General features: G+C 55.9%; 1 long non-coding RNA gene and 1 pseudogene across 50 annotated transcripts in view; both read right to left on the bottom strand.

The window, feature by feature from the left end:
• The window catches only part of LOC107506203, a 579061-nt gene that overhangs the window by 477833 nt on the left and 78190 nt on the right, over nt 1–23038 (bottom strand). The window contains exons 5-10 of one of the 50 annotated variants that reach the window (XR_004954759.1): nt 11742–11907; nt 10119–10334; nt 5746–9980; nt 4060–4597; nt 3368–3556; nt 2220–3154 (exon numbers count right to left, since the gene is read on the bottom strand). The exons of the other annotated variants lie outside the window; for them this stretch is intronic. This is a non-coding gene — a long non-coding RNA (uncharacterized LOC107506203). The remainder of the gene's footprint in view (nt 1–2219; nt 3155–3367; nt 3557–4059; nt 4598–5745; nt 9981–10118; nt 10335–11741; nt 11908–23038) is intronic. 50 annotated transcript variants of the gene reach the window in all.
• LOC118612351 lies at nt 16212–16330 on the bottom strand (annotated as a pseudogene).

Here is a 23038-nt window from a genome sequence, read left to right as displayed (position 1 = left end):
TGAGGGCCAGGGGGGCAGAGCGGGCTGCCAGACCAAAGACCTCTGCTTCCGACCCGACACAGACTTCTTGCTGGACCAGCTTCCCCCACGAACGGATCACCCCTTGATGTGTCCCTGTGCCTAAAATTGTGTCCAGCACATAGTAGGTGCACGGTCTGAATTTGCTGAATGAACATTTGTTAAATGAGCCCAGAACACAGAGGAGGGGTATGCGAAGTTGGTCACGATATTGTAAACACTGCTCAAAAACTTTTATTTTTCTCAGTGGAAAAATAAAAAAGTGTATCCCAGGGCACTAATTCCCTCTGCTTGATTACATGATCCTCATCTTAATCTCGCTGTCAGGAGACCAAAAGTCGCCTAAGGGAAAGAGAGCGGGGTCCTTGTTTCTGTGATTCCAGACACAGCACCGGGCCGGGCCTGGCCTGTTTGCGCGATTAAACTGCCGCAGAAGGCGAAGCACCCTGCGTTCAAGTGTCCTAGAAAGCTGAAACAATGACAGCCCCATCGGGTTTTCAAAAAACAAACAAACAGGAAACGATTATCTATGCCTCAGTATTTGCATCTGCAAAGTGGAGACAGACTCCAGAACAAGCGTGGACAGGAAGGAAGTCCCTAAGCAGGAGCAGAGGCCTCCGGGGATCCGCGCGTGGGCTTTCTCTCCCTTCCGCCTGCTGATTTCTCTATCGGGGGGCGTCCACCCAGAAGGCTCCTGCACAGAGATCCTATCTGCCACCAACTGAACTTCAAAAGCATCCTTATCTGTAGGACCCACCTCGAGGAAGGTTGATTCCTAACTTCTCCTGCTAATCCTTTTATTCTGGGCCTGCCAGGCACACCCAGGCAGCCTTATCTGCAACGTCCCCATGCTGTTGTCTTTCCAGGAAGGGCGTCACCTATCTACGGCCCTCCAGCAGGCAAATGGCCGGGAGCATCACCCCGGTCTGACCCTGGTTCCTGCTGTAGGCCTGCCACCTTCTCTAGCTGTGTGACCTGGGACCAACCGGCCCGTCTCTCAGAAGCCCAATTTCCCCCATTTACCTCTCTGCCTAAGAAAGGGGGTGGTGGGCTTATGGCCCCTCCAGCTTAGAAACTGCAAGAATGATAATAATTTCAGGGGCCGGGTTGGACAAGCTGAACTGATATTGTCACTGGCGACGTCAGTCAATCCCTTCTAGAGAACGAGGGGAAATACCGAGCAGGAAGAAATCAGCGAAGCTTCCAGGACTTCCGTTATCCTAGGTTTGCTGCAGATGACGAAATCGCCAAGTGCAGGGGCGCCCTTCTGAGAAGTGCTTCCTGCACCTGGGGGAAGGCCAGCGTAGTGAGACACACCTGAGAGGGCAAGATTTAGGGACTGTTAAGTGAATGCCAATCCCCTGCTCCCAGGAATCGAATTCGGCCTCTAAAACTCTATAGGGGCCTCTTCTATATGTTGCTCTGGAGGGCAGCAGGGAAGCGGTGAGGGCCTGTCGGAGAAGCAGAAGCCGGGCTCCTGCGCGGCGGGGCTGACCCACGTTCTAACCCACTCCGGTCATTTCCCACCTGGCTTGTTCCCAGCGTCCTTGAACTTCACAGGCCGCGCTGCTTAACAGAGAATGTCTGTCATGGTCTAAAGTAGGACCTGGCGCAGAACAGATGCTCACTTCCTACCTCCCTTCCCTCAGGAGTTTGCAACGAGCAGAGCTGCCAGGATTGTAGGCACAGGTTTTTTTTAACTTCTATCTGTCCAGAATCTAGCCACGCTTAGAAGACAGTGGCTGCTCGATGAACAGCCAGTAAATGCATGAATTCACGATGAAAACAAAACACAGAAAGCCGTCTGAGGACTGATACGAAACGCACTCGGATGGATGAGCACTCAGGGGACGTCCCCACTTCCCGCCTGCCCGTCCTCCCTCAGAGCCTCAGAGGCGCCCGCCCGCCCCGCTCCACGGAGCTCGGAGCCGGGAGAGGCGTGCGGGACCCAGACCACGGCGGGGCTCCGATGCCGGCGCTGCGGCCGACGAGCTGCATGAAGCGCACGCAGCTCGCTGAGGCCTCGGCGCCCCTGCTCCGGCAGTACGTGCCTCTCAGGTAGGCCCGAGGGCTCCGCGGCTTGATAGCACGTTGCGCTCACAATGGGCCCTGCACGGGGGCACCCCGGCCTGTGGCTACGTGAGACCCTCACTCGTGCACAGCCGCCGTCCTGCAGTTGCTGAGCAGTGGACGGCACTCACCCCTCGATCACAGGGGCCGAGACACTTGAACTTCAGCCTCGGAATCCTGAATCCTCCGGCCAGTCCTAGCTGGCCCGCGCGCAGCCTCGGACACGTTCCCCTCTCTCGTGAGGTCTCCGGTTTCTCATCTGAAAAACGGATTTTCATAACCCGCTCTGTCGTTCCCCAGATGGAGACTCAAATAAAAGAAGACATAAAGCTTGCTAAGGTGGGTATCGTAGGTGCAAAATCATTATTTTCATTTAAATGAGTGAATTACGACCTCCCCCACCCTTAGATCGGTCAGCCGACCAGCCACTGTGTGGGTCCCTGGTGCGATTCCTCGCCCATCCACGGCCCTCCCCTCCCCTCCAGGCTCCCAACTCCCACCCCGCCCCGCCTTCTGTTAGGTGCACCGAGGTCTGAGAGCATGTGCACCCACTCTGGGGCTCTGCCCTGAGGAGCAGCAGGGACCCGGGGAACTCCACGGGGCACCCCACTGTCCCCACCCCTCGCCCACGTGTACAGCTTTGGGGATCACGCCAGCATCGGCTGCGTAACACCTCCGTGGAACAAGACAAGCGCTGGCTTAACGCGTCCCAGAGCACGGGCACAGACGCCGGGCGGCCTGGGTTCGAATCCTGGTGCCGCCCCGTAAAAGCCGTGTGCCGCTGGAGAAGTGTGGGGACCTGGGCCTACGTTTCCTCGGCTACAGAAGGGGAGCGGGAACAGCACCTGCCTCTGAGGGCTTCTGCGAAAACTAGTTCATTTCCGGACCGTGCCTGCAGCAGCCCCGTCTCCGTATCTATCGGTGGGCTACACACGCACCTTGATCAGGACGAGGGATCTGGGAAAGCATCGGGTGCAAAGGTGACGGACGCCGGAAAAAAAAGGCGTCACGTCTCGGTGTTGCCCGGCGATTCTCGTTCCCCGGGCGCCGGGCTCTGGAAGCAGAGCTGTGGAGTGGGTGTCACCGGACAGAAGTGGCCCAGACACCAGGAAGAGTGGAGGGGCGGGGAGAAGGCGGGGGCGGGGGGCAGGGAGGGGCGGGGTCGCACGGCATCCGCCTCGGGGGACACTCCCACCGCCTCGGGGGACACTCCCACCGTCTCGGGGGACACTCCCACCGCTAACGACCCCATCATGAGTCCGCGACAGCGCGTTCTTACCGCCGCGCCACAGATGGGGCTCAGAGAGGCCGGAGCACACAGAACGCGGAGGTCTCGAACCCCGCGCGGTCAAGGCACGCGCTCCCGTGGGGGCGGGGGGACCTCGGCGGACGTGAGCTGCGTGATTCTCCGCGAGTCACTGCTCCGGCATCTCGGCCTCTCCTCCCGTGAAGTGGGGACTGCGCCCTCCTGGCCCACAGAGGGAACATGTTAAACCCGAATCCCAGGAGGCGTTCACATCACAGACCGTCGCTATGTGCCGTCCCAGGGCTTGGGAGCAGAGTGTGGGTTCCGCCAGCCCCGCACTGTGCAACTTGGGGCAAGTTGCTCGACGTCTCTGAACCTGAGCGTCCACGTTGACAAAACAGGGATGACAGCAACAGTTAAGGCAAGCGGCGGCTGAAAAAGCTCTTTGAAGAGCATTAAAGCACCAGGCAGGCTAGGCCAGTAATGCTGGTTAATTTCCACAGAGGGGAATAAAAGATGATAATGTTGGTGACGATGGTAATAGTGGCTACCCTGAGAGTAAAGCCTATGAAATGACGATTCTTTTAAAAAGCCAGTTGAAAAACAAAAACGAGCTTCTGCAAAAAGGTGGGTTCTAGCTCTGGCTCAAAGCCGACCCGGTGTTCATCTTTTGCAGAGAAATGCGGAGCTTAATGAGGACATTCAACTGAGGGGCTGTGTCTTACCTTTGCCAGGAAAGATGGGCAAGAGGCGGCAGCCCTTTCCCTTGGCTAACTCCCTGCCTGTCCCCACAGTCTGGACAGACACACCGGCCTCTGTCCAGAGCAGTCAGTGGGCTGTTGCTCCCGCCTCGCCAGCCTTTGACGGTGCTGGGGGCAGGGCGGGTGGCCCACTTCCAGCCACAGCTCCCACTCCAGCCCCAGCAGCCTGGCTCGGCCCCATCCTTCTTGGGGGAAAAGCACCTGGGTTCGCGCGGCAGCAGTTGAGTGCGGGGGGCCAAAGCCGGGGCTCTCCCCGCTTGAACATGGGTTCCAGACGTCCTTCTCATATTCCATTGCCACGTACTGTAATTGTCGACATGCTTGTCTACACCCTGAGCTCCCTGAGGACACTGTCCAGGGCAATCGCTGTGAAGACGTGGTACAGGGCAGTGGGTGAATTCACAGCTCTGGAGCCGAACCACACAGCGCAAATCCGGCCCTTGCACAAACGAACTAGGTATCTTGGGCAAGTCGCTAAGCCTCTTTGAGCTTGGATTTCTATCTGCAAAACAGAAATGATGACAATACAGACTCTTATGCACCATTCCAGAATCTAAGACGCCCTTAGGATGAGTATTTTTTGGTAACTTTGAACCTTGACCTGAACGAGCATGAAGCTATTTATCAATTTTGTTTATCCCTCTTTGTATGAAATTAATGCGCTTCCCTGCAGAACTGTGAGAGCTTGGTTCACGGCATCGCCCCCGCCACAGGGCATGTGAGCCTGCCACGGCGGCTGTAACACAATACCTTCACAACAGAAATTTACTTGCTGGCAGTTCTGGAGGGCGGAGGTCCAAGGTCAAGGTGCCGGCAGGGTCGGTTCCTCCTGCGGCCGCTCGCCTCAGCCTGCACACGGCCGTCTTCTCCGCAGCCCCGCATGGCCCTTCCCCATAAGGACACCGGTCAGGCTAAACTGGGGCCACCCTAATGGCCTCATTTTAACTAGCTCACCTCATTAAAGGCTCTCCCTTCAGACACAGCCACCTTCTGAGGTTCTGGGGTTTAAGGCTCCAACGTGTGAATGCACAGGGGCACAGTACAGCCTACATAACACAGGGTATGATATCCGCATGGAGCTTCCTTTCTAAAATGCCCGAGCACCCTGAGTTCAGACACACAGAAACTCTCCCCAGACGCTTCGAGTGAGGGACGAGGCCCCTGGGGGACTGTCGCCAGGGGGCTGGGTGAAGGACCGGATGTGCTGACACACATAGAGCACGGGCCGGGGCCACCAGGCAACCCTTCCCTCTGGGAGGGGCTCTGCGGGGCCCGAGGACACACACGTGCAGGAGCCGGTGCACGCTGAGTATAAGTCACAGCGGATGCACAACCACAACTAGATACTAGGTCACTGAAAAACAATTCCCCCAAGTTACGACGATCCTAGACCCCCGCCACCTCTAAGAACGACTCTTCAAGAATGTTCTGAGGCCCGCAAGGCAGGCTAAGAGCTTGACCTTCAAAGGCAAGTCGCTTCTTGGGTCCTTGCCAAGGATGACGACAGCCCATTTCTTGTTTTCACTTTTGCATGTTTGTGGTCTATTTTCTAGTAATGAAGAGTTATTCATGATTATTAATATTTGAAGTTGGACAGGTGGTTACTCCTAAGTCCTACAACTACCCCCGCCCCTTCCGGCCAAGCTCCACCTTTAGGAAGGTACCTCCTGCAGCTGACACTCCGCTGGGAAGAAGAGGTGGGCCAGGCACCTATCTGGGCTGTAGTCAAAAAATGAGAGCTGGTCATCTAAGAAATCCACCTGGAAATGGGCTCAACAGGTTTTTTTTTTAATGGGGGAAGGTTTTTTAAAAAAAACGTTTCTTTCTCTGAAGTCAGGAGATCTGGGTTTCCGTCCCAATCTGTAACTTCGAACTTTAACCTCAACTTCCTTATCTGTAAAATGGGAGCAAATTACCTGTTCAACATATCTCTGAGGAAGCTTAGGATGAGTGCGGGCAGTCTACTTCCACCAGACCAAACACTGGACGTTTCTGGAAAAGTGGTGGCACATACCAAATACCAGAATAACGTTAGCTATTATTTACAATTCTGCCACTATTTCCACAGCCACCCTCTGAGAAAGGTATTCCGAAATGCCCGCATTTTGTGTACGGGAACGGCAGACTTGAGGCCAGGTCAGGGTCTCGGGGCAAGCCACAGCCCAGTCCTTCCAACCTCAAGGCCCGCCTAACTCAGATAAAGACATTTCTGCACAAAGAGGCCGGTCAGGTAACCTCTCAGAAGATCAGGGCCAATATTCTCCAGAACCACAGAGAGACCAGAGATGACCTGGCTCAGCCTTGACAGCAAAAATAAACAACACGGCATCGCCAACAGCTCAGGGCCAAATTCCAGGCGGGCCCTTCCCCTCCTCCAGTTAAAGAAGAATGATCTGAAGAACGCAGACATGGCCAGGTCAAAACCCAACCTGGGAGCAGACCCCGCTCGCCACGCTAAGCCACGTCGTCTTGCCGACGTCCCCCATCCGAGCCTCGGAGGCCTCGCCTGAAAATGGGGACAGACGTGCATCCTGCTGCACAGGATGGCTGTAAGGTTTAAAGGAGTCGATGGATAAAAAAGGGTTAGCGCCAAATGAGCACCTCCAAAAACGCCAGTTCCTTCTAGGAGAGCAGGTTAACAAAAAGTTGGCAGGTCTTCAAGAGGCAGAGGAAGCATCAAATAAAAAGTGTAAGGAAAGAAGGCGGCTGGAAGGAGGGAGTCGGGCTCCGCGGCCGGGGGACTTTTTGCTGAGTAAGCCATCCAGACAGCGTGTGTTAATACAGCCTCGGCTCAGGGAGCTCAAAGGGCTGCAACAGACGTGATCTCACTGGGATGTTTTTTATTAGCTTCTGAGGCAGGCTAACAGGTTCCACCACCTCTGCTGAGACAGTGAAACTGCGGGCTCCCCGGCCTCCCCTGACACACGGGAGCTCGGGCAGCCTTTCTCGGCCTGCCTGGGCAGCAAAGACCCGCCATCTATTTCTTGATTCTGTATTAGTTTATCTAAGGAGCAGAGCGGGGCAGGAGGCAGGAAGGTTTGGGATCAGAATCCTGGATGTGCTTCCCAGTCTGTAACATCAGCCGTCGGTTCTCCCCCGGAGGGCCATGCGGGGCCCGGCGCAGTGAGGACCGCGGGGTTCCGGCGGTCTCGGCATCGGATCACCCAGGATGGCCGCTGCGGCTACTCCCGCACCCCCGTTATACACCTTTCCAGGTCTCCTCCTGGGAGTCTTCATCCAGCTCCAGTCTCAAGGCCGCTCTGTGACCTCCTGAAGTCCCTGAAACGTTGGCCACACCCTGTGACACCATCTTCCTTCTGATTATGCTGAGGCGGGTTTTAATCCCACCCACTGGCCTCTCCTGGGCTTCCTACCTGCAGCCCCGCTCCCAAGGGCACCGCTGGGGCTCAGGTCCAAGGACGACACAGCCCCGGACAGTCCCAGTCCTGTGCAGGGAGCCCCCCCCCCACTTTGGGACCCCCTAAGCTCGGCAGCGTGCTGGGACAGGAAGAGCAGGGCTCGCTCCCAGGCCAACGCTTCCCCTCCCCGCGGAAATCCCGGTTCCCCTTCAGTCTGACGGGGGCTTACGTTCCCACACGATTGCTCAACAAAATGAGATCACGTCTGTGAAATGCTTCGTGAACTGTGAAAGCGCTGAGCAGGCAGTAACCGTCCTCGCCCCCTACCCCCCTGACGGAGGGAGCTCCTCCAGGTCCCTGCGGAAGACAGGGGGGGAGGAGGGACTGTGGACCCCAGGAAAGCCACTGACAGGGCCCAGGTGGTGGCCTGAGGCTGGGCCGCGTGCAAAGGAAAAAGAGGCTCGGGCCCTCCTGGGCGAAGGCCAGTCCCGCCCAGGTCCACTTCCAGCTCTGGTGATCATCTCGGCCCCGAAGTGACCCCCAGCCATCTCCTCCTGCCCTTCGGAAGCTCTTCTCCCAAGGGTCCCTTACGCAAATTTTCTCTCTGTTCCTGGCAAATACACAGCCCTTTGCCTGGTGCCCAACTGAGGAGGCAGGGATGTCCGTCCACCCCGAGGAGGTGGCGTGGAGCCGTGGGCAAAGGCAGGGCTCTGGATGGGGTGCCAGTCGGGTCAACTCAGGAAACTCTGCTCACGGTCCCTCACGTTTTGACGCAGTTCTGTGACCAAGGGCTCAACAGTAGACCATAAATGTGAGCCAGGGGACCTGGACATGCCCAGCTCTCCATCCCATCTGTGAAACAGGCCTGCTGCAGGGTTCCTGCGAGTTAACCAGGTACACGGCAGCACCTGATCCAGGTGAGCTGCTTTCCGATGTTTGCACTGATGGAGCTGACTGAGCTGGCGTCCTTGTCAGTAAGAGGGAGATGAAGGGAGCACCTGCCCGGGGTTTATTAAGAGGACTAAACAAGAGTATAGTGCTTTGGCGCGGTGTCTGACACATAGTAAGTGCTCAGCCAGTGAGAGCCGCCGCCATGATTTAAGCGGGAGGGAAAGTCCACATCCTACGCCACGAAGCTTTTTCCCGAACCTGGGCTGTTGGGATGAGGGGGTTGGCCTCGGCCTGAACGAGGAGAGGAGAATCGCTCTGACCTGTGAGGAAGGCTGGCGGCCAGCAAGGTCCCACTGCTGGGCCAGGGCGGGGCCGCGGCAAGGCCTCGCTTGGCCCACGGTCAGGGTGATGCATTTTTACCGTAAGGCCTGGGTAACTCCAGAGCCAGCGCTGGCCGCCTCGCCCCTGGGGCCTGATGCTCACTGGTCAGCGATGAGAGATGCTTTGTAAAAGGGGCAGATGCTCCCGAACCCCCGGAACCGATGGGGACAGAGCCAGGAAGGAAAGGACAGGGTGACGGGCACGTGTCATTTAAGAGAAGCCGCCCTCTGTTTATTTAACCACGCGAGGTGCTAAGATAGCGCAGCAGGTCTGGGCGCCAGGCTGAGCTCTGGGACATTCGCCAAAGTCAGTTAAGACCAGGGATGAGGGGGCAGAATCAATAGTGAGAGGAGGCCGATGGGGGTAACGGCGAAGGAGAGGCTGGGGCCCAGCGAAGGGAGGGGGAGAATGACAGACAGACAGACAGACACACAGCTCCTGGGGTCCACGCTCCCCGAATACAAGGCCGAAACGTTAAGTTCTGGTCCCGGGGGTCTACCTTCGGCACGTCCCCAGGGCACTTCTCTGGTTCCTTGGCACACTCAGAAGCGACCGACCGCGCAGTGATCAGGAGACCGGGCACGGGGTCTCAGTGCTACATCGGCCCCTACTTGCTGAGAAGACACCGCGGGAAGAGCAGTCGCACAGGACGGACCACAGGATTCCAGGACGAACGGCCTCCGGAGGGCTGACTTCTGCCCGGGGAGTTTCAACCGGCCTTCGGGCAACAGCGATGTGTGGCGTCTTTGCTTCGACCAACTTCATGTGCCATTCTTTGCCCGATTCTTTCTCAATAAGGGAATGAGTCCGAGCATTAAAAGCCAGACATTCGTGGCTTTGAATTCATCCAACCCAGAGGTGTGACTTTGGGTGCGCTACCCAAGCTCCCTGAGGAAAAGCCCCGCCCACTGAGCTGTTATGAGAGAAGATCCAGGACCTGCCAGGCGACAGGCCCTCGAGGACAGAGCCCCCTTTGTCATAAACGAGAGGCACATCGTGGGAAGAGGACCCTGGGTCTAACTTTGCAAGGCCATCGTGAAAACAGAGAGTCCACATCTTAAAAAATATTCACTCTATAAATGAAGAGAATCCTTACCAGGGCTTAAAGGAATTCGAGAGCAAGATGAAAATGTTAGAAGGAGAGCGTCGTGACCTTGAGTCAGACGCAGGCTGACCGGTACAGGTAGGACAGAGCGCTGGGGCTGGCTTTTCCGGGACTCTCCAGTTGCAGCAGCATGGCGCCAGCCACGGACACTTTGAGACAGAAGAAGGGCGCCATTCCCGAACTTCGGCCCCTGTGCACCGACTCCGTGGAGAGGCTGCCACTCTATAGTCAGTGCTCCCGTCTACAGAATGAGAATACCCCCTACCTTAATTGTAGAAGGCACTTACCAGGGGGGCCTGGCGCACAGTGAGCGCTCAAGAAATGTGAGCTGGTTGTTTTTTTTTTTTTTTTTCTTTTTCATTCCTGTGTAATATTATTGCCACCATCTCTCCGTGGTCGTTTTTCTTTCTTCTCCGTAGGAATGAGCATTCTGTCAGAGATACCCGGCAGTCCCCGAGGCAATAGAGATTGCCAGCCTTCCTCTCCACCGTGACAAGGTTAACCTGGAAGCATCCGGGAGACTGAAGATGCTTTCTCAGCACTGACTGCGACTTCCCACCCATCCTTAACCCTTTGCTGCTTTCTCCCACTAGACGCCAGGCCTCACGAGGACAGAAAGCACATCTGTTTTGCTTGCCGTTTTACCCCCAACACTCGGGACAGCGTCTAACTTATATTAGAGACTCGATAAAAATTGATGGTGTAATAACTGGTACACCGTAACCCTTTGACAAGTTTGGGTGGACACCCAAGACTGATCACCCTAAGTTCTTTCTATGCACTTTCTATCTGGCTGCCAAACTCAAGCAACGGCAGGCCTGTGCCCAAGCAGGCCAGTGGCAGTTTGGCCTAGAGAGGGCCTTTGCGGGGATCTGCATCAGCCTCCCAGCCGGCTCTGCCTCACGCAATGCTTTCATCTTGTGTATTAGTCTTTCTCTTGTTCAGTTGAGAGCTTTAGGCCTTTAGCACAGAGAAACAGACGAGGCCCAGAAGGCACAGGTCTCTCTCCCTGGGCCACAGAGCCGACAAAGGGCAGCCAGGGTCCGAGAAGCCCGCGTACAAGCCGGGTTCTTCGCTTCTACATCCTGCGCTGAAAAAGATGCTCAGTAACTGTTTAGTTGGAAAGGAAAAACTGAATGCATGGAAACAACGATGTGATAGTTTCCCAAAGGATTCAGAACTCACTAGGGCTAAACGGTAGAGAAAACTGCTTAGCGGCAGGGCCAAAACTGATACCCCCGACAGCACGAGAGACCTGGGAAGGACGGTCACTGGCAGGTGAGAAGGGATGAGCCCTGCCAACCTTCCCAGGGGCCGGGCCGGGGACGGATGCAAGGATTCAGGCTGTCCTGGGGTCCTTCCTCACGGGCAGGCGTGAGCATGAGGCCAGGCGGCCCAGGCCCCCAGCCGTCATCCCGCTGTGGAAACTGCCAGAAACTGCCCTTCGCCCACCAGACTGGCAAAAAGGCGCGAATCGGACGTGCTGCATGTGGGTTACATGGCGGGGGAAACGGGGCTCCCGTGTGCCACGAGAGCAAGGGCAAAGCGGCTGCTCGGGAAAGCGGTTTGGTCGCGACCGTAAAGCGGAGAATGTTCGCCGGCCTCAGAGGAAGCGATGTCGCCTCAGGGCCTGCAGCCCAGAGGGGTCTTTACGGGTGCCCACGGCGTGTGAGGGTGCGCACGGCACTGTTCATAATGCAGGGGAAAAGGAAAGGGGCAAGAAGGAGAGGAGGGTGGAGGGAAAAGGGGAGAGAAAAGGAAAGAGAAAAGCAAAGAACAGAAGGCAGGCATCGAGCACAGCACTCGTCGGCCGGGGAGGATAGCTGGCCCCGGAAAAATGCTCCCGACTGCCGCTGCTCATTGTCTTCTGCCCTCCCCTCCCCTTCCCTCCCCTCCCCGTCCTCACTCACCCACTCCAGGTTCCTTTTTAGGTTTTATCAGCCCATTGCACTGCCCTCCAGGGGAAAACGGAATTCGCATGTGAAAACAGAGCCCAGGCTCCCCCGGAAAGCTTCTCAGCGTCCTTTGCCCAGGAGAGGTTCCCGTTACAATGGTGCCTGGACCGCAGCCAGGAGCCTGGGGAGGGGACAAGCCGATTTCATCCCACTTAACCTAATTGGCTGGGCCCAGAAGGCGGCTAATGAGCAGCCTGCGTCCTCCGAGTCATCGATACCACTTTCCAAATCGAGTTACCAAATTGGTCTTAAAACCGCTTGAAAGGGGCGGCGTGGACTGTTACCAACAAGGCATCCTGTTGGCCATCTGGCCACGATTCCTGCGGCCGGCATCTCCTCCCTGGGTATCAGCAGCAGGCGACGAGCGGACTGCCTTTGTCTCCATGTGGGGTCCCTCCTTCCCCGCCACGAAAGCCTGATACCCCAGAATGGAAGTCGGATCATCACCGTAACAAACACGGGGCTGCTGTGGCAGGGGGATCCAGATTAAGGAGGACCAGCCCGTGCAGGCACCCACCCCTGGGTGCTCTGTGCCCTCCCCGCTACGGCCATTTCGGTAAGCTGAACCAGAATGACAGGAGCAGGTGAGAACCATGCCTTAGGTGTGGGGACCCAGGGAGCCAGAGGGGAATCCCCCACTCCACTGCACCCGATTCCCAGGGAAACGTCCCAGACAAGCCGCCTCAGGGCCGGTGAGGGGCACAGTCCAGTATCCAACGGAGAACGAGACAAGAAGGATGGCGAGCAGCTTCTACCCACGATTCCACTGACGCCTCACAGCACCCTGGGAGCCGGTACTCTTACTGTCCCCATTTCAAGGAGAATAAGCTGAGGTGATGAAATCTGAGCATGGTCACGTGGCCAGAAAGTTGGCCGAGGCAGAAATGGAGCCTGCGGCCTCTTCGAACCACTGCCCAGGCTCAGCCCCCGAGCCGCACCGGCTTCACCGCTGAGACCCTGACGACTTACACTCCCCTCCCTACAATTAACCAGGAAAACGGTCCAAGGCCTCGCACGGGAGCCGAATGCGCTTTCCATTACCGGCCCCGAGCTCGGCACTTACTTTTTATATAGAGCCTGCAGAATCTGAGGCACTTGACCATTTCATCTCTAATGACACAGAAGTCCTGACGGGCACGGGGTTACCTTTTCTCTTTTACGGAGGAGGACAACGTAAAATGTTGAGTAATGTGCTCAAGGTCACACAGCCAAGAAACGAAAGAACGCTCGTCCTACGCCTTCGGCGTGAAATGCACTTCCGACACTTAATCCAGTATCCTCGTCCCCAAACCAAGCTGCCTGTCAGCTTTTCTGCGTCCAGTCTCTGGGGAAGAGACCGTGTCAGGGGGACCAGCTGGGGTGACACGATGGCTCTCTAGGACAATCAGCCGAGAATGACTCTGCCTCCCCACCAAGGGAACGTTTGGCGATGTCCGGGAACGTTTTGGTTAGCACACCTGGGGGCCAGGTCAGGCAGCCACGCTACCGGCATCTGCTGGGTACAGCCCAGGGATGCTGCAGACACCCTACGGTGCACAGGACAGCCCTACCGTGACCCAACCACTCGGCGCAATGCTGAGGGGCCCTGCCCTAGACCCTGCCCTAGACCCTGCACTTGACCCTGCACTTGCCTTCTCAGCTCCTCCATGTCCTTTATTTCATACAGGGAGAACTTCTCTACGGCTTAATACAATCAAATAGCATCTACTCATCGGCACGACAGCCTAACACGGACCATCCCTGTGGCTAGCAAACCCACTGAAGCCTCCCCGAACTGGCCAGAAACCAGACCTGCGTGAGGGTCACCGACTCCCTACGTCCTGCGTGTCAGAGCCTGGGCTGGGTCTGGGGGTGGCGCCAATGGAAGGGACACTTTCTGTGAAATGAAAGACTCAACTGCCTTCGCCCCAAGGGGACAGGTGGCATGTCACAGAGCCACTGGATGGGTTGGGAAGGCCACTGGCCTTTTATGCCCGGGACGTGTCCAGGACTTCAGGCCCAAGGCCCCACGATAGCACTTTCCCTGCCTTCGGAACCTCAGGAGACAGGCTTCGGACAGAATTAAACGAGCGCTGGGAACACAGGTCACCGAGCTGACAGGAGACCCCGAGTCAGGCCCAGTTCCCGAGCATGATAACCGCAGGTAAGAGGTCGGCTTACGGATCTCACTGTCAGGCTCGGCAGCTCTGTGCTCGTGTCCTCCGGGGCCACCCCAGGACAGTGGCCACCTGCACAGTAGCTAAAGTAGGAGAATCAATGACAGCTTCAAAACAGGATTTGATCCCACCAGCCTTTCCCCAGAGAAAGGCGATAAAGCCGGAGGCCCTGAAACAAAGCGACTGGCCGCGAAAGCGCCACCAGGTAAGACGAGTTAGAATGTGAACCCAGCTCTGCTGCAAACTCGTCACCAGGTCACTGTCACTAAATCTGGTCACTAACATATGCTCTGACCTCAAGAGAAACCTGTGCGTGTCTGGGCCTCAGTTTCACCGCCTGTGGAACGGGTAACCACATACACCGTGAGCACAGTTATTGAGCCTTAGGGGAGGAGAAGGCGAGTGACATCAGCTTTGATACCCAAAGATGTAAATTAGGTGGGTCCCCTCGCCTGCTGAGTACTCACACACAGGAGAGGAAGCAGTAATGAGAGGTAATTACGGGTAGTAAGAGCAGAACTGCATCTGAATCCTTTCCTTTAGTCACAGGCAGACAAAGGTGAGTTGAGAAGCCAGCTCGACCACTTTAGGAGGATTGTGCAAATCCTCAGAGATTCCACCCACATCCACAAGCAGAGATGAGGCCTCCAAACGGCAGGAGCTGGCAGGAGAAAGTGTCCGGCCTAAGCCTCTCTGTGTTAAGTCTACTGAGAACCACGCTCGGGGAGTTGCAGAGTTGGGGACACAGAAGCACACTCCAAGGGCGGCTGGAAGTCTGCGGGTGTGGGAACGTGGGGCTCGGACTGCCCTTGGGAAGGGGCTCAAACAGGGGCTCAATGGTCCCGAGCTGGCACTGGAAGGCGGCCGTTCTGGGCCAGCCGGAGGCCGAGGCAGGAGCCGTGGATGAAGCCTGGCAGGAAGAAGGGCGGCAGAGAGGAAAGAGGGAACGCACTCAAAATCATGAGACCGCGGTTTGCGAAAACGTGATGATCAAGAAGTACATCGGGACAGTCACATAAACATTATAATGCCAAAATAACAATATTAGCAACTTGTAAAAACTAATACTCGACAATAGGAAACCAGGACACTGGTGAGCTGGCTAAACAAAGCATGGTGTTTCCACCACTAGAATAATGACAGTGAACATTCGCCGAGGATTTACGACAGGCGAGACGCTTTTACCAATCAACAGCTGAATGCTGACAAATTTCGTAGGGTTCGACCTAATATTTTAAGCACCTTACATGTATCAATTACCTTAATCCCCACAACAACGTTTAAGGTATGGTGGGCAGAATTATCCCTTCCTCCAAAAAAGAGAGAGAGAGAGAGAGAGAGAGAGAGAGAGAAAGAATTCTCCATGCCCCAATTCCCAGAGCCTGTTGTATGTTATCTCCCACACGCAGGGAACTTTGCAGATGGGATTGAGTTAAGGACTTTGAGGTGAGGATTATTCTAGATTGTCAGGGTGAGCCTCGCCTCATCATCACACCAGTCTGTAAGATCAAAGAACCTTTCCAGGCTGGGAGCAGAGAGATAAGAAGGAGATTGGAAGCATGAAAGGGACTAGACCTGCCACGAGGAGATGTGATCATGGAGGGAGGAAGCTGCCAGCCAAGGAATGCGAGCAGCCTCTAGAAACGAGATCGCGATCTCGCCCGACAGCCAGCAAGGAAGTGGGCACCTCAGTCCTGCAACCACAAGGAACGAATCCTGCCAACGAGTGGCACGACCAAGGAAACAGGCCCTCCCTAGAGTCTCTGGAGAGGAACACGGCCTGCAGGCACCTTGATCTAAGCCCAGTGAGACGTGGGTCAGGCTTCTGACCTACAGACCTGCACAGCAATAAATTAGTGCTGTGCGAGCACTCAGTGTGAGGTAACTCATTACGGCAGCCATAGAAAACTAAGGCTCTGTGGCATTCGTAGCCACACGCAGGGGGACAGAGGATAAGATGAATCACAGTGCCTCGGGCCACACAGCCAGCAAGGGGCACGGCCAGGACCTGAGGGCGGCAGGTGGGCTCCAGGGACCTATGGGCCCACCTCCCTGCTGTACTGTCTCATGGAAGAACGATGCTAAATCGAGTTCCCAGGAGCGATGCGTTTGGACTTACCTACTGAGAGTTTGATTTTTTTTAATATGTTATAATGTTTATTATTTATTTGTTTGTTTATTTATTTATTTTTAGGCAAGACAATCCTTGGTTGACTTCACAGATTGCAAAAATCTTGCCAGCTAACAATTCTTTATTTTTTATTTTTTATGCCTACAGCACCTGGTCTTCCTAGGTGGTCTCCCATCCAAGTACTAACCAGGCCCGACCCTGCTTAACTTCCAAGATCAAACAGGATCGGGTTTGTTCAGGGTGGCATGCTCATAGACCAAATTTGTTATCATTTCAAATAACTGAAATTGATTTTTTTAAAAAAGAATAAAAATAAAAATAAATTAAAAATTTAAAAATTTTTTAAAAAGAATAAAAATATAAAACAGTACAATTGCAATTTATCTCAGGAAAACTAAGGGGAAATTTCTATCCTTCCGGAGCCTGGATGATGGCAGTAAAAATATTATCCCAGAAAGACTGAAGTCTTTCACAGCAGTTGATAAGGAGCTGCTTTCCCCAAGAGGACAACTCTTATCCCACTATCTGGGCCTGTCCCCTGGAGCCACACACCCCCGTCTCCTCCCCAGACCTCCTCGAAAGGCAGCGCCAGCCTGGAAAGCCAGGAGGCTCCCAACCCTGGCGCCACACAGCCCAATTACCCAGGTCTAAATATTCTGAAAATCACCCCCAGGGAGACCGAGGGAGAGGTGAAAAACAGTGGTTCCAGCGGGTATGGAACCTTGGACAAAAGAAAAAGAAAAGAAAGGAAAGAAAGGAAAGAAAGGAAAGAAAGGGAAGGAAGGGAAGGAAGGGAAGGAAGGGAAGGAAGGGAAGGAAGGGAAGGAAGGGAAGGAAGGAAGGAAGGAAGGAAGGAAAAGCAAAGCAAAGCTAAACTCTCCTTCTTCCTTTCCTCCTGGTCCCCGAGATCTGGGAAGTGTGTGGGAAATGTACAGACCCTTCAACTTGGCCCTGAGCCAGTCTCCACCATCTCTTATTAGCACATGGCCTTGGGCAACCCATTCGATGTCTCCAAATCTCAGTCCTTAGTGATAAAATGCTAGCACCAAGAGGGCCACCTGCCATGCAGCTCATGATGGCTGGTGTGTCCCCAAGCACCTTGAGACAAAGCTCCCTGAAGTGTGGTCAGCTACGACTCTGAGAACCTCCGGGAGGCTTTGCAGAGCCCAGCAGTGCTGGGACCCTCATGTGGCTCAGCCTGACGCCTCCGAACGTGGCCTTTCTCCAGTCAACCCGCCCCATGGGCCACCCCTGTCCACCTCTGGCCTTTCTTCGGCCTTCCCTGTCCACTAAGCATGGGTGCCGGTGGCTGCTGCACCTTCCTTCCCAGAGGAGGGTGCAGATCCGCGGTGCTGGTCCCCACCCCTGTACCAGGGAACTCCGAACGCATGTGGTAACTGGGAAGGTAGGTGCGGGGAGAACTTCCGTGTAGCTGAGACAGACCAGCTCTTTCCTCTCGATAACCATGAAGGCTTGACAGAGGCAGAGATGAAGCAAGAAGGACAACCTCACCGCCGATCCTCCCTCCCCGACGGACAGATAAACATCTGAAAAGAGAAGGGGCTTGCACGCCATCACACGCCCTCGCGTCGCTGAACCCCGCCCAGCCTCGGTTTCCCCGTCCATCAACTGGGCGTGACGCCCACTCTGCCCACCTCGCCACAGGGAGGAGCTGCTCCAGGGAGACACAAGGCGGGAGCACCCTCTGTAGGCTGGGAGGCGGGTTCCGCTGCACGGCGACGGTACCACCTGACAACGGCCGCGGAGTTCTCAAGCATGTATTTTGGGAGCCGCAGGATATAACCACAGGGCAAGCCCCTGAGTTCACAGCCCAAGGCTCTGCGAACGCTGGGGCGTCTCTCCTTCATCTGGAGTAGCTGCCCGCGCGCCGTGCGGGATCGATACAGCCCCTGGAAATGAGGAAGCTTCATCTTTGGCCAGGAGGAAACGCCATGTGCTTCAGGCTTCTCCGTCCTGGTACGGGGCCTCACCGGGGGCCTGATGCCACGTGCGGCCACGTACTTTTCTTGGAAAGCGCGGCGATTTTTAACTTCGGCCACATCCGCTCACTGCCATCCCTTTCTCAGCCCCAGCTGATAAACCGAGGCTGGCACCATTTCCAGAATGATGGGGGGAGGCCCAAAAGGAGCGGTGGACCCCACCTGCCCCTATGCAAAGACACAGTCCTTCTCCAGATGGACCTGCTCCTTGTAAACCCCCAGGGAGGAGGTTACAAAGCCAGGGATTTCCATGGCTTCAGCCTGGCGTGAAAGAGGCTGAGCTTGAGAGACCAGGAAACGAGCCAGGAGAGCAAGAACTGAGAGGATCCGTATGGCAGCCCTGACCTCCAAACGGGCTTCGAACTGGACAGTGCATGGGAAAGGTCATGGTTTGGAGTGACAGAACCACCGGGTTCGAATTCCACCTCTGTCCCTGCCTCAGTGAGTAACATTAAATGTCTTTTCTCTCTGAGCTTCAAGTGTGAACCGTAGATAACAACGACCCCGCCCAACGCTCAGAAAGAGCCCACCGGCCAACGTGGCTAAGCGCCTCAGGATTTGCACCCAGGACTTGTCAGGTCCCGCACACCGGCTGTCACAGTGCTTCCGGGTTACTCGGAGAGGCCAAGCAGGTGCACGTAACAAGGAAATTGAACAGCATAACTAAAGATTATCACCAAGCAAATAATGTGCGGACTGCCGGCCCCAGTGGGCCAGCGGCTCGGTCTGGACTTAAATCGGGCACAGGAGTCAGACAGCAGTGGTCATTGTCCTGATTTGCAACTTCTTGTCTATGCCAAACTCTCTTAAGGCATGTGTGCATGGAGTTACACCTGAGCTGGTCCCCTCATCTAGAGAATCCAACCAAAGGCAACCAGGTTGTCCAGGAGGCACGGGCTATTCCACAGGGCAGGGGCCTGCAGAGACAGGAGCCGAGCCAGGTCACAAAGCAGGCTCTGTCCTCAGGCGGGGTTGTGAAGCAAAGACCTGCTGAGGCTTCGTTCCGGGTGAGGCTCCGCTCGAAAGGTGACATGAGCCACCCACTCGCACGGAAGCGGGAGAGGAAGCAGCCTTGCCCGAGGCTGCGGGCACTCAGCTGTGCTCACCGCCAGCTGGGGCCTTTGAGGACGACACTCTTTGGGGAGGGGAGGGACGTCTCCAAGGCCAGGGCGTGGGGACCCGGCCTGCACCGAAGGCCGGAAAGAGACGCAGACCTGACAGCGAGCCAGGTTCGGAGCCAGGTTCCGCGTGCACAGCATCGGGGCAGCCATAGGAAGTCGGAGGCCACGCCCGGCACAGCCTTCCTCATTTCTGAGAAAGACCATCAAAGAGAAGCAGCGGCGCCCGGCGGGGTGGGGAGCGCCCCGGCTCCGAGCAGAGGCCCAGCCTGGGCACGTCAGGGCTCCGTCCTGCCCGCAGAAAGCACCGCCCGCCGGTGCGCATCTCAGGACCCCTGCACTCGGGACCTCGGCCACCGTCGCCCAGCCAACTGCCCCCCCCCTTCCTGGGCCCACGGCACCCACACACATTCAGCTCCCTGTGAGCCGCCCCGGCTGTCAAACCAGGATGACCAAAACAGACAAGGTCGCCAGAGCACATGCGGTTGCCACTCCTGTCCTATAACTCCCTACCGGTGACCTGACTTCGATACGCGCACAGTCACCTGGGGCTGAGGAGCATCACCAGCCCAGTTTACAGAGAAGAAAGCTGAAGTTCAGCAAGTCTAAGTAACCTGCACCGGGAACCCCCGCTCTGCGCCACAGTCACCCACAGCTCGCCGTCCCCAGCTGGTCTGCACGCAGGGCCCCCAGGTTTAAATGTGGCTCTGACATTTACCAGGTCTGTGACCTGGGAAAAGGCGCCTCGCCCCTTTGGAAGCACTACTTCCTCCTCTAGAACCAAGGGTCATAAGCACAGCCGCTCTGGACGGTGGCCGTCTCAGGGCTAGTGAACCCAAGTGCTTGATGCTCGTCAGGTAAGTTGTCTGCAGACAGTCGCCCGCTTAAACTGCATTGGAGTCCACGTGCCCGAGCAGCCTGGGGCTCAGCCCCCTCTGCGAGGAGGCTGATGACGCCGGTGCCGGTGCCGGGAGGAGAGGATGACTCCCTTCGGCACTCACCTTCGAAGTCTTACAAACAGGTCACACGCGACAAACGTTTTTGTCCGTCCCACACTGTTCCCGCCCCTTGGGAGAGATGACCCAGCTCTTCCTCATCCCTCCATTGATCCCCCTGCCAGGAGGAAGGAGGAGCCTGCACCAGATAGATCTGCGGTGCTGCGTACACCTGTTGGGAATGGGGGTGGTGTGAAACATGGCCCGAGCTGCCCGCCTGCACCCCCCGTCGGCTAACACCTGTGGCGGGACCCCAACTTGCCGCTGGAATTCTGACACGTGGGCTGTGGGCACGGGGCACTCCCAGCAAGGACGCAGGCCCTGCTCCTCCTGTGTCTCCCCACAAACAGCCCCGATGGGCCGCGGCCGAAGGGCCGGGCCCTCCGCGGTGGCGTCTCGGGAATGTGGCCCGTTCGGCAGAGGAAGTGCAGGGATGTGGCAGGAGGAATGGGGCCGCAGTGGCCCTGCCAAGTTTTCCAGAGGAAATGAGTAACCCATGTGAGACAGTCACACACCGCCAGGCGAGGAAGTGGCATTGTCTGGGGGCCCGTCGAGGGCCTTACAGAGCAGGCTCCCCCTCGAGTTCTGGCCATGGCCGTATTTGGGGATTGGCAAAAGCGTCTGACGAGCACCTCTCCCCTGCATAAACACTGGCTTTATTAGGGTGGAGGAGAGAGGTCTGGACCCGAGTCCTGCTTAGCTCGGTGCTAAGAGTCAAATCGACTCCGAGTCTCAGCAGCTCTGATCAGCTCTCGTCTGCTGCTCAGTGGCAAGGCCTGGGCTCAGCAGCCAGGCCACTGGCCTCCATGCCCACCACCTGCTGTGTGATCGGGGCAAGTTGTTTCGCTGCTCTGTGCCTCAGCTGCCTTATCTGCAAAACAGGGAAATACCTGCACCCGCATCCCAAGGTTGCTGAGGATAAGCTGCGATCAGACTCACATGGTGCTTCACACCAAGTAAGCTGTCGATGGCGTGCCTAGCGGGGTGCCAACCGGGGAGGAACACCATGCTGCACCTTCCGCCCCAAAGCAGGTAACAAGACAGTAAGTACAATGAAGGGTCCCGGGGCCTATAGCAGAGTCTGAACAGGGGCTCATGTCTGCATGAAGGAGGAGCAGAGCGGTCACCTACCCCCGGCACCCTAGGGAGAAAAAAAAAAAAGCGGTCACAGGCCTCCCTGGAAGCGGCCGGCCAAGGAGGGAGACATGGAAATAAGAAACGCTAAGTTCTTGCGGGAGAGGTAGGACGATACTAGCAGAGTTTCGCACGATCTTAAAATTCATTCCAATTTGAATGGCACGTCACGGCCCACGATGCCGTGATCAAGGCAGAGAGGAGCCGCCGGAGGGGCTCGGTGCTCCGTGGGGTCTGTGAACCCATCCATTGCCCTGAGCATGTGGGGTGCAGGTCCCTGGGCAGGCGCCAGGAGTGGAGAATCCTGCAGGTGCCTGCCGGGGACCCACGCTCACTGAGTCACCGCTCGAGGAAGACACCATCTCCGGCACGCGCGCCCTTTATGGGGAAAGACGAGCGAACTGAGGCGCAGAGAGGTTAAGTCCTCTGACTATAAAGCGCGTTCAAAGGGTCCGAATTCAAGCCCAGGTCCAATTTCCCCTCCACTAAAGGAGTTTCTCCCCCCTCATTGGATGGCTAGTTCAACTTTTATTGTTGCTAATATTATCTTGTTTAGAGTTCCTTTTTATTGAGGTATAATTGACGCTATAACATCATATTAGTTTCAGGTGTACAACATAACGATTCGACAAATGCATATTTTGCAAACTGATCACCGCAGTAACCCTACCTAACATCCACCAGCACGCAGTTATGACTCGTTAACGTTTTAAGTACGTAATTTTTTTAAGTCACAAATTTAAAGAAAAGTCGAGAACACAGTGCAAGTCCTTCTTCTCCACATGGTGTGGGAGCAAGTGGCCAGCGGATGCCCCACGGCCCCAAATACCTGGGCGTGTGTCTCCCAGAGCCAGAAATTCTCCCTAGAACCACATTCCACCAGCGAACTGAGGACGCAGACCCTGACAGGCGACTCACATCTAACACCCCGTTTTCACACCCCATTCGAGTGTCGCCAACTGTCCATAACAAGGCTGGCCGTCACATCCGAAAAACGGAGGGACAGTCCGGAACCGCTCCTTAACGCTCACGGCCTCGACACTTCTGAAGATCACGGGGCAACGATTTTAAAGCATGTCCCTCAGAGTGTGTGTGTCTGATATTTTCATGTTATGCAACTTCATTAACTTTTTTTTTTTTTTTTTGGCATAATTACAAAGTGAGAGTTAGCGGCAAGGTCTCCTAAGACACAAGCGATTCATCTAGGTCAACCGTGATGACAGCTGTCCCCCGGTCATTTCTCATCGGGCCGGGGACGATGGTGGAGTATAGTTTATAACTCAGGGAGAGACCACGCTTCCTACACAGCCGAGTTCACGCTGGCATCATTCGCTCATACTAGCTTTGCTTACAAATAAAAAAAAAAAAAATTATATATATTTTTTTAATTAAAACCTCAGAGTTCAGCTTAAAAAGAGCTTTCATGCAATGCCAGGTCCTCCCTCTCCCCCCCCCACCCCCATCTCTGTCACAAAGTACAATACGTATGTTTATCTTGCTTCTAAGAAGGGGGATATTAAAATGCTTGAGGATTTTCCCCTCCCAACCCTGGCATGCCGGCTCCCGCCGGCTGCACGGCCACATAGGATGGAGCGCGCAAGCGGCAATTACGGCTTCTGCAAACACAGGGATCTTTCCTGAGGTTGCAAGTCGCATCACTTGAAAGGCTGACTTTCTTCAAACTTCCAGGAACTGAGTGGCCCGGAGCCCGTCTATTT

The sequence above is a fragment of the Rousettus aegyptiacus genome, unplaced genomic scaffold (genome assembly GCF_014176215.1).
Source record: "Rousettus aegyptiacus isolate mRouAeg1 unplaced genomic scaffold, mRouAeg1.p scaffold_m13_p_15, whole genome shotgun sequence".
NCBI lineage: Eukaryota > Metazoa > Chordata > Mammalia > Chiroptera > Pteropodidae > Rousettus > Rousettus aegyptiacus.
The sequence above is the reverse complement of the archived record's forward strand: the minus strand, read 5'-3'. Positions and strand labels throughout refer to the sequence as shown.